Source organism: Ambystoma mexicanum, chromosome 11 (assembly GCF_040938575.1).
Source record: "Ambystoma mexicanum isolate Mex_15411 chromosome 11, UKY_AmexF1_1, whole genome shotgun sequence".
Classification (NCBI taxonomy): Eukaryota; Metazoa; Chordata; class Amphibia; order Caudata; family Ambystomatidae; genus Ambystoma; species Ambystoma mexicanum.
Window position 1 is genome coordinate 760,833,290 of NC_090934.1, and position 16,399 is coordinate 760,849,688.

The 16,399-nt window shown below is 47.6% G+C and overlaps 1 protein-coding gene across 4 annotated transcripts in view; it reads left to right on the plus strand.

Moving 5' to 3' along the window:
• SBF2 (SET binding factor 2) overlaps window positions 1-16,399 on the plus strand; it is a 2,983,421-nt gene that overhangs the window by 2,521,415 nt on the left and 445,607 nt on the right. The window lies entirely within an intron of this gene.

The window sequence follows — 16,399 nt, forward strand, 5'->3', positions numbered from 1 at the left end:
GATACGATATCCAGGGCGGCTCGATGACAGGGTAGGTGGCACCACAATCAGCCATAAAGGACTCGGGCAACTCAGTAACTCCCGGGTAATGACAGGGGAAAGACAGGGTTTGCCCTTCAACACGGCCCTTAAATGCACAGACCCGGCTTCGCCTCTCGGCTCAGCCAGGCCTCTGCATATGTTGGGGGTTGCGTCTAATGAGGCTGCAGCGTCTTCAGTGGTGCCTCCAGGCAACCAGGCAGCTCCCACACGAAGGCACAAAGCACGGCAGACATCTTGGTATGGTTGGAAAGTGCAGCAATCGTGGTCCCTCCGTGGAATGAGGGACATCCTTCTTGGTGGAGGGAAACAGGGGAAAGACAGGGATTGCCCTTCAACGTGGCCCTTAAATGCGCAGACCCGACTTATTATACTTGCAAACCTAGAAAATGGTAAAATACATTAAAAAATGTAGTGTCCGCTACTTAACTGGGTCAGCGCGTGCTGAAATTCAGTTGGAACTGCATTGGGCAGTAGGTTTTCAAAGTACTCTGGGCTGAGGCTCTTTGGTGTACTGTAATTGCTCATACAAATCTTCTGAAAAGTGCATACTTCAGACGCAGAATCGATTGCCCCTCACGTCATCCAAGACATCCTTGGCTCTGCTTTGAATTTCAGACTCTGGAAATTCATAGTTCAAGAGCCATTTTTTTATTAAATTTAAATCCTTTAGAAAAACATGAAGGACTGTACTATCACTTTTAGCATTGCTGTTATTACTGCAACCAAAAACGATACAAGAAATCATTGATTGCCCTTACGATCTGTTAAAGAAATATAAAAAATTATTAGTATTAAAAAAGTATCACAGTGAGTAAACCAAACATCACATCCCTCTGATAATAGAAATAAATTGACTTTATAGAAAATGGCACTGAAAGCCCATTGAAAACATTAACTACTTAAAATTACATGAAACAACAATACTCTGTAATTTTATGTGCTTATTTCAGAGATAATAATGCGTAGGTCGGCTGATAATGGTGTAGACTTTTTTAATAAAATGAGAATGGAGTATACATTGGGAGTATAAAGCAACACAAAGTGTCCTAGTGGGGACCATTTACAATACAGAAAACTACACTAAAAGTTGACCAACCGTTAATTGGACCAACAGATGAGCCGATTCAGCGAGCAAGGTAAGAAGTTGAGAGATGCAGATATCCGTTGTCGATTTCAAAGATGCTCCCTTGGTAACTTCGAAAGTCTTTATAAAGGCTTACTGAAGTGGATGTGCGTGTGAATGTCTGACATGTTTGTTCGCACCCACCAGACCTCTATCACAATGATTGACCTTCTCAATCCCGCCAGTGAAGCCCCCTGCAAGCGCACGCCCACAGGTGCGAACTGCCATTGATACTGGAGGGGGGGTGGACGAGGATGGGCGAGCACGATAGGCCTGAGGCAATGTTCAAGGGACACATTTATATGTTGATCGCAGGGACAGGGTCTTTAAAGGGGAGTCTAGAGACACTGGGTCTGCAGTGGCCATGTTGACAATGGTCGCAGTGCGGAAGATGCCTTTGAGGTGTACATGGTGTTTGGCACCTTGAGCCTTCCCATCCACCCAGCCCCCTTGCGAGCGCATGGTCACAGGTGCAAACTGCCATTGATACTGTAGAGGGGATGGATGAGGATGGGGTGAGCACGATGGGCATGGAGCAATGTTCAAAGGACACATATAGATGTTGATCGCAGGAACAGGGCCTTTAAAGGGGAGTCTGGAGACACTGGGTCTGTAGGGGCCATGTGGACAATGGTCGCAGTGCAGAAGATGCCTTTGAGGTGTACATGCTGTTCGGCACCTTGAGCCTTCCCAGCCACCTTGCTAGCCCACGCCCACAGGTGGGAACTGCCATTGATACTGGAGGGCTGGATGGATGAGGATGGGGGCGAGCGCGATAGGCCCGGAGCAATGTTTAAGGGACACATACATATGTTTATTGCAGGGACGGGGTCTTCAAAGCAGAGTCGGGAGACATTCGGTTTGCGGTGGCCAAGTGGACAACGGTTGCAGTGCGGATGATGCCTTTGAGGTGTACGGCACCTTGAGCTTTCCCATCCACCCAGCCCGCTGTGAGCGCACGGTCACGGGTGCGAACTGCCATTGATACTGAAGGGTGGTGGATGAGGCGATCGCGATAGGCCAATACACGTATTCTTGCACACCAATATCTTAGGATACTCTTGTATGTTTTGACGTGTAATGGATTTAGAAGAAAAAATGTCTCACAACTGTTCAGCTTGAATTATTTTTAATTTTTTTATTTAGTTTGGTAAGGTGGATGTCAATGACACTACAAACTATACTGCTGCGGTCGAGGTACTGCCTGCATAAATCCACGGTATTGTCCGCTGTCACTGGGGAATTCATCATGAATGGCTCGAACCACACAGGCAGGTATTGCTCTTCAAACGCAAAATCACAGTCTTCCATGAATCCACCATGTGAAAGCGCGATATGCCACAAGCCTGTACCACCTATGTAAGAGATGGACATAGTTTAGGGGCATGAACCAAATAATTTAACTTTCAACTTTCCATCTCCAATACTCTGGCCATCCTTGCCTCTGTCATGAGGGTCCGACTGAAGCCTGCCAAAAAGTGCAACTCTTTGTTCGACCCTGATTTGGTTGACCTTAAACGCAAGTGCAGGGCATCGGAACAGAAATGGTGATCTTCAGGTGCACCCTCTGACAAGCTGGCCTGCTGCCTTTTGCAAAGACAATCTAGACGCTGCATCCAGTCCAAGAAAAGAGTCTGTATTCAAGCCTGCATCTCTGCGGCATCCAACAACATGGCCACACTTTTCAAAGTCTGCAAGGAACTGGCCAATCCTACTACAGCCTCATCCTCTATTGCAACCACCCAGGCCCTTTGTGGGGCCCTGGTTTCACACTTCACCGCCAACACACATGACATCCTGTCCTGTCCTCCACACCCATTCGTGCACCATCATCTATTGTGCGCCCCTACCACACCCCCTCTTCTCTCCTCCCACTCCCCTGGTGATGCTGTAACATGTGCTGTCCCAGCTGCAACAAGGAGATTTTTTGGTGTCCCTCGACTTCGAGGATGCTTATTTTCACATCCCTATTTATTTGCCGCTTCCATCAGCGCTACCTACACTTCCTGGTGGCAGGAGTACACCATCAATTCAAGGCCCTACCCTTCGGCCTGCGTTCAGCTCCACAGGTGTTTACCTAGTGCCTCTTGCCAGTAGTGGCAAACCTATGGCAGAGGGGCATCCATGTATACATATACTTAGATGACTGGTTGGTGAGAGCCCCCTCCTACCCACTGGCAGAAGTCAGCATGGCCTCCACCATCCAGTGTTTGCAACAGCTCGGATTCTCCATAAACTTCCCAAAGTCACGCCTAGTGCCATCAAGACATACGCTCTACCTCGGAGCAAAACAACACCCAAACCTGCACTGCCAGGCACTCGGACGAGAGGGTGGCAGCGTTTCTGGAAATAAAACAAGGCTTCAGCAGTGCCCAGGTGACCCCATTCCGGAATTACAGGTCGTTGCTGGGGATGATGTCATCTTTTATCCCTTTGATCACTCACTGCAGACTGCACATGCTGCCTGTGCAGGAATTCCAGGACGCCTGATGGATACAGGCATCAGGGTCCTGGGACGATTGCATTATCCTGACACAAGCGTTCAAACAGAGCTGTCACTGGTGGTCGGTGAGGGAACATCTGATGAAGAGTGCTCTGTTCAGGCTGCCGGACCATCAGCCCACCGGCATGACGATTGCCTCCCTGGAGGGCCTATTGCCCACTGTCAGGACCAACACACGATAGGCGTCTGGTCCAAAGAGGAAAAGAGCCTGCATATCAACCTGCTGGAGTTGCAGGCAGTTTTCTGGGCCCTGAAGTCCTTCCTCCCCCTATTGATGGAGAAAGTGGTGTGGGTCCACACCAACAATACAACATCAATGTTTATATCCGCAAGCAAGGGGAAACCAGGTCCTCACACCTATCCAAGGAAGCTCAAGGCCTCTGGCACTGGGCACTGCAGCACCAAATGTTTCACATTTCCCTCCATCTCCTGGGGATTCAGAATACCCTAGCGGACGCCCTCCGCAGGGAGTTGCGCTCTTGTCACGAGTGGGAGATTCACGACAATCAACTTCACCTGTTGTTCCAGACTTGGGGCACACCGGGGATCAACATTTTTGCCACCTACAACAACAGTCAGTGCAAGAGTTTCACCAGCCGATTTTCCCCATCTGGATAGCTTGTGGGATGCCTTTGCATCTCCTTGAGAGGGAAAGTTCCTGTATGCATCTCCTCCGATCCCGCTGGGGCCTCGAGTCATCCATACTTTCAGACTATATCAGTGCAAACTGATATTAGTGGCCCCTGCGGGTGCGTAAAATCAAGTCATTTTCCTGAAAACCACCTTATTTGACGTTCCACAAGGAGAAGGCTATCCTTCGTACTAACCCGACATTTATGCCTAGCGTGCGTCCTCCTTCCATCTGAACCAAACAGTGGTTTTGCCGGTGTTCTTCGGCCCTCTGATGTCTCCAGTGGAGCGAGCACTGCACATGCTGGATTTGGTGCCCACCCTCAAGTACTATGTGGCACGTTCCAAGTCATTCTGTTCTACAGATCAATTGTTTGTGTCTTTTGGACCTGCTGGGCTGGGGAAGGCTCTATTCAAGTCTTCCATTTCAAGGTGGATTGCGGCCTGCATTTCTTTCTGCGATCAACAGGCCGGCAGGCCACTTCCAGGCAGGTCCCGGGGTCACTCCACAAGACCGGTGGCTGCTACCACTGCCTTCCTCTCTGAGATCTCGCTGCTTGACATCTGCCGTACTGCCACCTGGAGATCGGTGCATACATTCACCAGGTTCTACTAGTCTAAAGTTGGCCGGTCGGTTCGGAGGAACCTTTTTGTGTGAGGTTAGTAAGTCTCCAGTGGTAAGGTGTGCTGGGAGCTTGCCTCTGGTTTTCCAGCATTGGAATCTTTCATAGATTCTCATGCAACCCTCCCACCTACGCCGCATGGCTCATCTTTTGGCTCTTACTGCTACTCCCGTGCGCTTGCCAAATCTGAAGATGGCTGACAGGGGAGGAGTTAAGGGAGGTGTTCCTATTGGCTGTGGGCATTATGACTATACTAGAGCACAAAAGTGACAGAAAGTTTTCAGTTTATGTTTAAACTGCTCTATGTTACCGAGGATTCTCAGTCTGACAACAGGGAATAGTCACAGCATGTGAATCTATGAAAGATACCAATGCTGGAGAACCGGAGTTACAGGTAAGTATCTTATTTCTTCCTTTAGGTTCTTCTAGGGGCAGCTAACTGAAGGAATGACTGGAAGGTGCATGGTGGGATGACTAACGAGAGACTGGGGGAGCTTAGGGGAATCCCCAAACATCTCCAGTGATACATCATGGAGGTGGTGGCTACCATTGGTCCAGAGAATTCCTCAGTATCCGTCCCCTGTTTTCCCCAAAGGTAACTCTGTCGCAGTGCCTGTATCTACGATTGAATCTACGCCTGATTTCCAATGCTGCCAACTGCAGATGCTGTCTGATTTTTTCCATTTAAATGACATTTAGTTCATCTCCTTGCATCATGGTCCCTAAAAAATACATGTTGAAAATTGTAATCACCTATTGTAGGAAATGTCAAGCATTGTGACTGCCTATATTTTTTTATTAATACTCAATAGATGGCGCATATAAATACATGGGTTAGTTTAGCGTTTTCATATTTCATGATGACAGGGACTTGACTACAAACGCATGGCACATTGATTTTAACTCACCAAAGACCACAGTGTACAAATCTGAAGGGTTCACATTATGTAGGTGTTTTTAATATAGGATATCAAATTGTGTATAATATACATGTATGTGCTTTTCTATCATGTATATGTTTAATTTGTTTTGCCAGACTTTATTTAACCTTCAACAGAAAGTCATTTGCTGTTCGTCAGACTTGCAGCCCTCTACTTGTACTAAAATCCCATTTGTTAACTATATAGGAATTCAAAAATAGTTTGTCCTGTCTTAGTGGTATTCCATTGATTTCTCAATCGGTCCAAACTTGATTTGAATATTGGGCTCCCAGTACCCTGTCCACCCACTCGTATAGCGTTAACATCATTGATGATTTTGTCTAAGAAACATAATTGCTTTCCTTTTCAAATAAAAAATATTGGCTGCATTTTATTTGCTTGCAAAAATATGTTGTTCATTTTATTCAATACATCATGGAGGGCATTTGTGTAGATGCTGGTATTCATATGTGCATTCCTTATTGTTTTCCATATTTGTTCCATGTGTTAAAACCTAGGTCATTCGAGGATATCAGTCCACCAGACACAAGGGATCTGAAAAGTGGCTCATAGGCTTCTTATCTTTGTCGGTCTAAACCCTTACTTTAGTAAACCCTTACTTTAGTTGCAGCATTACATAATTTCATGCCTTATTTGGTTAATTTTCTATGTAATTATCATGCTTCATTGTTTATAACTATTCTGCCATAATTGGCAACATGCCTGACAATTGTGTTTTGAAATGCAAAGAACAATTAGAAGTACTTGTATATTCTGCTTCCTCCGTTAAAACGAGAGAGAGAGAGAGAGAGAGAGAGAGAGAGAGAATTAATTCAAAAACTATACATAGGAACATAAAGGAGATTATGCACACCCTCTTGAAGATTCCCCACCCCAAACCAGCTCCTTCATGGTTCATTAACTGATACATATGGCCTCCAAAATGTTCTTGTTTTCGATGGCCTATAATAAAAGCGGATTGTTTTCTTTGTTAGCTTATGCACCAATATTAGTATGCATGGCCTTTTATGCAGCTACACCAGGTGTCAGTTGCTACCCTCATGGACAATGGGTCCTGCATGTATAAGATTTCTCAGGTAAAGCAAACACAAGCTTTATTCAGAGGTCCTGTTCCTTGCACTCAGCTAATTTTGGTAGACGTAGACAAACTTTGATAATAGGAGCAGTTGGCACTGTCTACTGTACCAAGCAAAAGGGTCTGCCCACGCTTACCTCCTCATAACTATCCTCCAACAGTCTGCAATTCTGGTGTTGATAGTACTAAGAGAATTGTGCTGCGTGCTGTGGGCTTGAACAGTCTTTGGCCAGATGTCTCACTGCGGTATGTCGGGAAACATTCTCTAATGCTCAGACTGCCCCAAGTGTAAAATCCCTTGGAAAGTTCCCAGACGCAAATGTCATGTAATGTTTGGTGAAAATGTTTATTTCTTAGGACCCAGGGTCGATGGGTGTTTGAAAGAGATCTGCTTGATAGCAAAGAAAAATCTTTTCCTTCAAGCTGCAACATCTTTGATGGGATCCAAAGGGCGCCAGACAGACTCTGTAACTTGAGTTTAAAGTGTTTTATTAGGGAAACTTTAAAGTTATCGGACAAAATGAAAAATGGGGTAGGTATAAAGTGCTGTGAATATGTCCCAATTAGTTTACTGGCTTTAACTAATTAAAAGTTTAGTGAAAACTAAAAGTTCAAGCTGGCTTTTCTCCAACTTCACAATGTTCCGGTGTTTACTTCCAGGGAAGATTTTATTCGACCTAATAGTCTCTGGTTTTACTGGTGCCTTGGACTTTCCTTCTTCCAGGGATTTTTGACAGTCCTCAACCGGCGCCAGTTTCACAGGGATATCTCCTATTTTCCCCTCTGTGACCTGGCCCTGTTACCCTGCTGTGTCTTATTCTAATCCAGGATCCCCGTGGTCTGTTCCTCAAGATGGTCTGCTACAGTGGAAAGATCGAGAGTCTGTCACAAAAGTGAGGGGACTGGCTTAAGAGCATGTCCTGGATGGTAGTTCAGAGAGATAGGCAGATTGGGAGGGTGGTCAACTACTGTGAGTCTCCTCATTGGCCTGCCATGCCAACCTGTATTCCCAGTGATCCGGGCCTCTTTTTTACTCACCTTAAACTCCTTCTGCCACTCTATTCTCCAGTTTCTCCCATACTTTCTCTGGCTTTTGTCAGGTCTTCCCTTTCTGCTGTGCATCTTCCACCTCTAATGCATTCTCCCCCCATGTTCTCCCCTTCTTCACCCCTTTGCTTGTCTGTTTCCTTCTGGATGCATTCACCCACAGCATTGTCCCCTCTTTGGCAACTCTTTTACTTCCGACTCTTCCCTACCACGAACCCCTCTCAGCAACTCCTGCCCCAGTTCCTCTTCTTGTTCTCCTAATCGTACCCCTGCCCTCCAGTCTTCTTTCTCTTTTATCCGACTTGCATCAAAGGCTTGTCTTTCTGCATACTTCTCTGATTCCTCACTATCTTTATCCCCATCTCCACCCCTATGCCAGCATTAGTCTCCCAACCTTCAATTCTATGGTCTTTAAACTCTTTTCCAGCTTCTTCATTAATTTGAACACGTTTTCCAATGCACTGCAATTCTTGCCTCTTTCGTTCACTTTTTCCACCCTAGTGGGTACTGTGAACACTGTTCTTCTCATCTCTCTTCCCGCCCCCCTCCTTCACCCCTTTGGGTACTACTGTCATGACTCGCAAAGATTATCACTCTCCTACCTTTGTCACCCCTCTGGGCACCTTTATCGCTGCTATGAGCATCACCTCTTTCTTACTTTCACACTCGCATCACATATTTCTAAACCTTTTACCTTCTTTATCTCTCTGAGTATAACACTCCTTAATAGTGTCACCTTTCTTTGGGTACCAATCTCTTGCTCCTGGCCTCTTGCCCAAGTTCTCTTCACTCCTATGTTTAGTCTCGTGGGTATCTCCTCCACCTCCCAGGTTCTAGGTTTGCCCAGCTTTTTAGGCCTCTCCTCCAGTCTCCAAGGTCTTGTTCAATCTTTTACTCTGACCTCCAACATTCCCAAAATGAACTCCTGTCCCCATTCTATGGTCTCCAGCGTTTACCCCAAATGCCCACACTGTCAGGCCGAGCCTGCAGGCTTTTAAATCCCTGTACTCTCACTCCTCCTACGCTCAGCCCATTGTAAGAATCTGAACCTATCTACTGGAATTGGCGAGGCTCTGCTCCCAACAGGCTCACCTTAACCAACTTTGAGATTTAGGGACTGGACCAAGCCTTTATCTCGCCTCTGACAGCTTGCAATCCAACCCACAAACCCCTGCTCGCCCTTTTTAGTGCAGAGCTCTTCCCGGGAAGGACCAAGCTTCCTTGCAGGGAAAGGAATGCTGGTCTTTGGGAAATTTAAACTTTTATCACTCGGAAGTGGAAACTGTTAAGACTATGGTTTGGTACGATTTATAATTTCAAGTGAAAAGGCTGCCTGTAAACAGTGAACTAGCACCATTGTAAGACCTGGAGGAACACCAGTCTCTGGGAAAACTTCTCTGAGCCCTAGAAGTGGGGTATCCGCTACTGCAGGTCTCTTGGTAACAGTAATAGCCTGTATTTGATGGGTTTCTCTGTTGTGAAGCTGAATATTATCAGAGATGTGTGAAAGTCTTGGTTTTTCGAAGGTTGGACTCTGCTTTCTTTAAGGAGCTATTATTACAGAGTCCCAAACTAGAGTGGAAGCTAAAGCACTGCGTTTTAAGGTGTGGAACACCAAGATTTTTCTTATTCTATATAGTCTTTGCTTCCCTGGTGTAGGGGTTGTGCCACTTAGAGACCCGACCCTAGTTGGCACCACCTGACTGCCCAATGCCCTGACACAGGAACTAAGTGAGGATGCTTGGGAATCCTCCTTATACCACCCTTGAGCCCACCATCTGCTAGTTTGAGGAGGACCCTGGCCCGTATGGTTACTCCAGTGGATGTGCCCAAAGTAAGGCTGGGGACTTTGTTAGAAAACCCTCATAAAAAGCTAAAAAAGACGCGTGGGAGTAAAGTTAGGGTTCCCAACAAGCAAAATCAACTATTTTCTGTGTTTCCATTTATTGTATGCATGATATGACATGAGAAATATCAAACGCGCCTGTGCACAACTTTTTCTAGGCGCAACAAGACAAGTAGGGAAGACAGAGGGGGACAAAACAAACGATCCTACTAGGTCTTTTGTCATTCAGATCATGCAAGGGCAGGGGGGCGAGGGTGAGGAGAAGTGCCAGGGGGAGGGAAGGTTAAGTGCAATCAGGTCAGCATTGCTCTAAGTAAGTGCAGCCGGCTCAGGGTAGGTGCAAGGAGGCAGGGACTGTAGGGTTACAGATACAGCCCCTAAGTATGCGGTAGTCCCGAAGGCAGTGCAGGGGCTACGGGTCGTGGAGGAGCCTGGTGCCCATGGAGGTTCTGAGGGTAGCCAGGAAACCTGTCAGCGCAGCAGGCAGATAGGTAAGCAGGGGAGAGGGAGGGAGAGAGAGAAGGCAGAAGCGAAAAGGAAGGTTGTGAACTTCTTCCGGAACCTCAGGTGGTCCTGCTCAAGTTTGAGAGGGGCACGGAAGCCAATCCAGAGGGATGCACCTGCAGAGGAGAGAGCCCTACCCCCCACTCTCTGCCTGGAGAAGAGTCTGACCCTCAGAGAGTTGGAGGTAGCTGAGTGAAGGGCTCGAGAAGGAAGGTGTTTAGGAAGAGAGAGTTAGATGTTATGCGGGACCCAGCCCCAGAAAGCCGATGAAGAGGGTCTAGAACTTGATCTTTTCAGCAACCAGGAGCCAGTGGAGAGATTTCAGGGCTGGAGAGATACGATCCCTGGGCTTGAAGCAAGGACAAGTCTTGTACATCCTGTTCTGGATTAGTTGTAAAGGGCAGAGAGTAGAGGAAGGCAGATTGAGGAAGAGGCGGTTGCAGTAGTCCAGCCTAGAGAGAACCAGGGCTCTGTAGACAGTGAGCTTCTGGGTGAAAGTGATAAAAGGAAGAATACCTCTGAGGAGGTGCAGCTGGTAGTGGGCCTTCTTAGCAAGGTCCGTGATGTGAGGAGAGAAGGAGAGAGTGAAGTCGAAGATGACACCATGGTTTTTTGCCTCACAGTAAGGCGTAGGGAGAGGGTCCAAGGAGGGCAGCCAGAGTGAAGGAGGGAAAGCGGGAACAGGGGTCCCAATGAGAAGGATCTCGGTCTTACTGGCTTTAAGACGGAGATCATTGGAGGCACACCTTTCCTGAATCGTGGATAGATGGTCAGGAATTAGCGAGAGAGGAGAAGAGGCAGAGGGGAGCTTGAAGGAGAGCAGAGTGTCATCCGCATAACACTGAAAGTTAGGAGAGAAGTTAGAGATGAGGTGGGGTAGAGGTGCCAAGTAAAGGTTGAAGAGCTAGGGTGAGAGGTTAGAACCCTGGGGAACAACACATGTGGAGAGGAGAGAGAGATGGTGGAGAGAAAGGACCCCAATTGGACCTGTGAAGGTCGATCGGAGAGGAAGGAGGTCAACCAGGCTAGGGCCTGACCCGTGATGCCCAGGTTGTCAGTGATGCTTATCAAAAAGGGCACCTGGTGGATGCCTTGCTCTACCCAGGTGGGTAGTCGCGTATTAAAGAGCAAAAATGAGCAAGGACATGGGATGGATACCTGGCTGATGAACGAAGGGTGAACACACACCTATGGGGGATACACCTTGGTAAGTGTGTACATGTTACTGTAAATTAATTCTGACAGAAATGTATCAGGACAATTCTGAGTACTGCAGTCAGATTTTTAATAAAACTGCAGTTTACATGTTTGTAGATACACTTAACTGGGAGTTACACAAGGTGCAACAGTATTAACACATTTTTCAGGTATAGTAACCAGTTTGTAAGTGACAAATTTCAAATATTTGTAACGTCTTTCCAATGCTTACACATCCACTGAGGGGTCCTTGGGAAGGAGACCAGTGGATTTAGTGAGGTGATAGCATGTAATAATCAGCACATACACATCAAAACAATGTGGGGTTGAACAAGGACAACGCAGACAATATAACAGTCAACACAACAGTGTTTCGGCCAGAAGGTGAGCTGGGATGAGCTCATCAGGACGAGATATTCCAAAGCGGGAAGTATCTTGTGAGGTCGGAACTTGGGCAGCCAGGGACTGCCAGCCAGGGACCACGACCGCTGACAGCTTGCTCTGCAGCGCTCATCCTTCCTTTAACCCTAGCCCCCCACGCGTGCGGTTGACTTTGCGTATTCATCACGCCAACCTGTTCCACCCACAATTTGCGCGTTAACAGGCCTCCTCAAGGAACGGCCACTTCTAGGACCTCGAAAATCCTCCAGTGTACTCCTGACACTGCTACTCCCTGAGCCACTGCGCTCCTAAGTTCCCTTCGTTCATCAGCTAGGTATCCCATGACCTTGCTCATTTTTTCTCTTTAATATAGGTTGTCAGTGAGACAATTGATCAGGATGGCATGGTTGACCGTGTCAAAAGCAGAGGATAGATCAAGGAGGATGAGGACAGAAGGAAGGCTAGAGTCGAGATTAGAGAGCACGTTTTTACGGGTGTTCAGGAGAGCAGTTTCTGTGCCTCTGGCTGCTCTGAAGCCAGACTGATGGTCATGGAGACAACCAACAGATTCAGTGTGGGGATTAAGCTGGGAGATGGCCAGCTTTTCCAGGAGTTTGCTCTGGAAAGAAGTGATAGAGATAGGGCTATAGTTTGCCTAACAGTAAGGATCGTGGAAGGCTTCTTCAGGAGGGGGTGCACAAGGAGGTGCTTAAGGGGAGAGGAAAGTTCCAGTGGCAAAAGAGTGATTTCAGAAATCGGCCAAGGCTTGAGCGAGGGTGTCGATGTGGTCCTTGATGGTTCTGGAGGAGCAGGGGAGCACCTATGTGGTCGACGCTTTCATAGATCGGACATGTCTAGAAACATTTTCAGGAGTGTTCGCAGAGAAAAAGGACAAAGGAGGAGGAGAGGGAGAGATGGGCAGAGATGAGGGGGGCAAGAGAGGAAGAGGAGAGAGAAAACAGGATGTCCTGTGTTTTAATGGTAAAGTGAGCAGCCAGAGCCGTGCAGAGAGCCTGTGAGGGAACAGGAGAGGTGGAGACTGCAGTAGGATTGGCCGGCTCCTTGCAGATTTTGAAGAGTTCTGCCATGTTGGTAGAGGCTGCAGAGACGCGGGCTTGGATGTGGGCTCTCTTCTTGGACAGGACAGAGAGTCTGTATTGCCTTTGCTGCAGGCAGCAGGCCAGTTTGTCAAGGGATGCACCCAATGTCCTCCACTTCCAGAGTGATGGAAATAGGGAGATGCAGGTTAGAGAGGGCTGTGTCAGAGTGTGAGTCAGCAGCAGGCATCGGAGGAGGAGGTGGAGAGAAAGTAGTGGCAAAGGCCTCCACTGACACATGCTTCATAGGCCTGATGACCGAGAAGGTAGGTGGTAGTGCTGGGATCGGCTTCACCTCAGGGACAGAGAGCTTCATGTGAGAGGAGAGCAGAAAGTGGTCAGTACAAGAGAGGAGTGGTGAGAGGGTTAGAGAGGGGGGATATCTGAAGAGATGAGAAAATCAAAGCTGTGCCTGGCAGAGTGAGTCGGGCCAGTGGGTAGAATGAGTGTCGCAGAGATTGTGGAAGAGTGCAGAGGAGGGATTAGAAGCATCCAGATGGATGTGGAGGTCTACGAGGAGGAGAAGTTAAGAGGTAGAGGCAAGGAGAGAAGAAGAGAGGTCCGCCCACTGGTAGAGGAAGAGGGCGATCTGGCCAGGTGGCCTGTACATGGTGGCCACAGTCAGAGAGAGGCCAGGAGCGATAGGGAGCCTGCAGACCAGACATTCAAAGGAGGCGTAGGCCTGTGTACAAATGACTGACGCAGGCACCCACTCCGGAAAGATCAGAGCTACTCCACCTCCAAGACAGTTAGTTCTGTGTTCTGAGAGGATCTTGTAGCCTTCATTGAGGAGAGTGTCAAAACTTGTGACAGAGCTGACCACAAACTATGTCTCGGTGAGAGCGAGGACATCCAGGTCAAGTTCTTCGAGGAGATGGCAGATGTTAGAGGAGTGTTTGACAGCAGACTGAGAGTTCAGAGTAGCGACGTGGAGCAGTTTGCCACATTTGAAATACTTCCACGGTCGGGTACAGGCTTGAGGAATACCCAGTGGAAGTGATGGAGAGACCAGAGAGAGGGCAGAGGTGGTAGAAGGTGGTGGAATGGTAGCTAGAGAGCAGGAGGAGGGTGCCGGAGAGGTGGTGGAAGAAGGAAGTGGCGGAGGAGCCAGAGAGGTGATAATAGGAGTAGCAGGTGAGGGAGGGAAGTTGATCAGATGCGGGAGACGCCTATCGAAAAAGAGGAGATTGGGCTGAGGGCCCTGAACCAAGGTGGTTCCATTCAGATAGACATTAATGATGGTCCTGGAGGAGTGGAATGTCCCACTGAGTGCTGTCATTAATGGGAGAGGAGGAAAAATAAGAGAGAACAGAGACCATATCGAGGGTTCATGGGTCTGGAGAGGGAACGACAGAGGATGTCGGTGAGAGTTTGTCTGGAAGAAGCACTGATATTGGTATCGGCAATGGGGAGGCCTAGGTTGGAGACTAGGATGCCCCTCTTGAACTTATTCCTTCCTGACTTAGTTAGAGGGATAGGATCGGATAGGATAGGATAGGATAGGATAGGACAGGATAGGAAAGGAGATAGAGTAGCAGTTGACGAAGATAGGGGAAATGGAAAGCACCATAGAGGGTGACATGAGGAAGTAGGAGGAGGAGGGGGTGAGGAGAGCAGAGGAATGCACAGCTCAGTGCCTCGCAGTACAGGATGCGCAGGGGGGGCTAGATCACACAGAAGGGGCAGAAAGGTACACTGAACACTACACAGTAACTCCCACAGGGAGGGGACCAAGGGAATGGGAGAAGCCTAAAGAGAGACAGCCGTACCACAGTTACCAGAAGCACCCAGATTCAACTTTCCTTAAACGTGGCAAAAAGGCCTAGTTTCTAACACAGCAGCAATGCAGAACACCCAGGTCAACTTTCCTAAAACATGGGGAAAAGGCCCAGTTTCTAACACAGCAATGCTAAAATAAGAATGTGCAATAAACCTCAGGCTTTTAGATAATATGATAATTGGATAATATCGTCGGGCAGTCTAATGGGGAGCAGTAATTGCTGGTCCCCCTGTCCAGACCTCACCTACCTTGTCAGCTGCTGCTGGATGAGTGCTGCAAGCCTCAAAGGCTAACAGTCTGGAGCTGCTTCTTAAGGAGCTGCCCTTTGCCTCTGGGTCCTTAGCTGCAGGGGGCTGGTTAACACGCAAGTGGGAAGCGGGTCAGCAGGATGAGCCGCACTGTTGATCAGTCATTCGTATAAATCTTTATAGGGCATACAGGGATGCAGGATCACATACAGCACTAACCTCGATCCAAAAGGCCAAAAGATGGCGGTCCGCTGTTACGAGGGACTATAACACTCGCAACACAATGCTGCAAAGTATTAGCAAATTGGGTCTTGGGCGGGCGGGCTGGGGGCAGAAGGAGAGGTGAACATGGAAGTGGGAGCGGGTCAGGGGAATGAGCCACACTGGAACTACTCTACTGTAAGACACCAAATAATATTAAGAACATGCTTTTTATGTTGTGCTTGCTACTTCAGTGTTGCCATTTCATAGCTCTGCAAATAATGTGCGTTACTAATACCGACCCTATGGTTCTCCATCTATAGAATTGGGAAGACTGAAAGGCTGAGTCTCCCCTGACCAGATCTGAGCATGTGAACTGCAAATCATGCACAGATCTCAGTAGAACACACTCAGCTCTCGAACCAGTACTGTTTAGTTTTGCCAGAAGTCCAATCCAAGGTCAATTTGAACCAGATCTTTTGCACTGAGGTGCTCCACAGTTCATTAGTGATTATCTAACTAAATAGAATTGTTCTCATGAAGGGTATTCTAGCAGGAGCTTTCTGTGCAAAGGAGTTGGGGATCACACTTCCGATATAGTTCCTCTTTTCAATCACTGCAATGTTTGATTTAAAGGTCATGTGACTTATCTCTTCCGATCCAGTTTGGCCTCTCAGATTCACAAATGGCAGTCCACAACATCATAAGGCGAAAAGTGTACCACTAAGCATTGGTCCTCGCCTCACAAATCCAACCCTACATTCTGCACATGTGGCTTATTAATACCTCCTTATCATACTGGTTTCATCCTCAATATCCACTCTTAGCTTATCTCCTCTGGTTTTGGAGAAAAGCTCTTCTTAGAAGCTGGGCTAGTTATTTTCTGTGGAAGGTCCTAATGCTGAGCAAACACAGATCATGCCCCTCACCCCTTCTTGCCGGCATATCTGATCAAGTATGAAAGTTCCCCACTCAATAGATTTCCTTAGTCAACAAACAATTTAGACTTTGCTTACGTTTGATTTGCACAGCAAATATATGTAAATGCTGATGGTCACATACATCAGTGCAAGGGATTTTCTGGGGCAGCAACCTGTCTCACTTTTTTTTAGTTGGCATTGGTTCAGTTAATGGGATTATTGACCCTTAGATGTTTTCTGC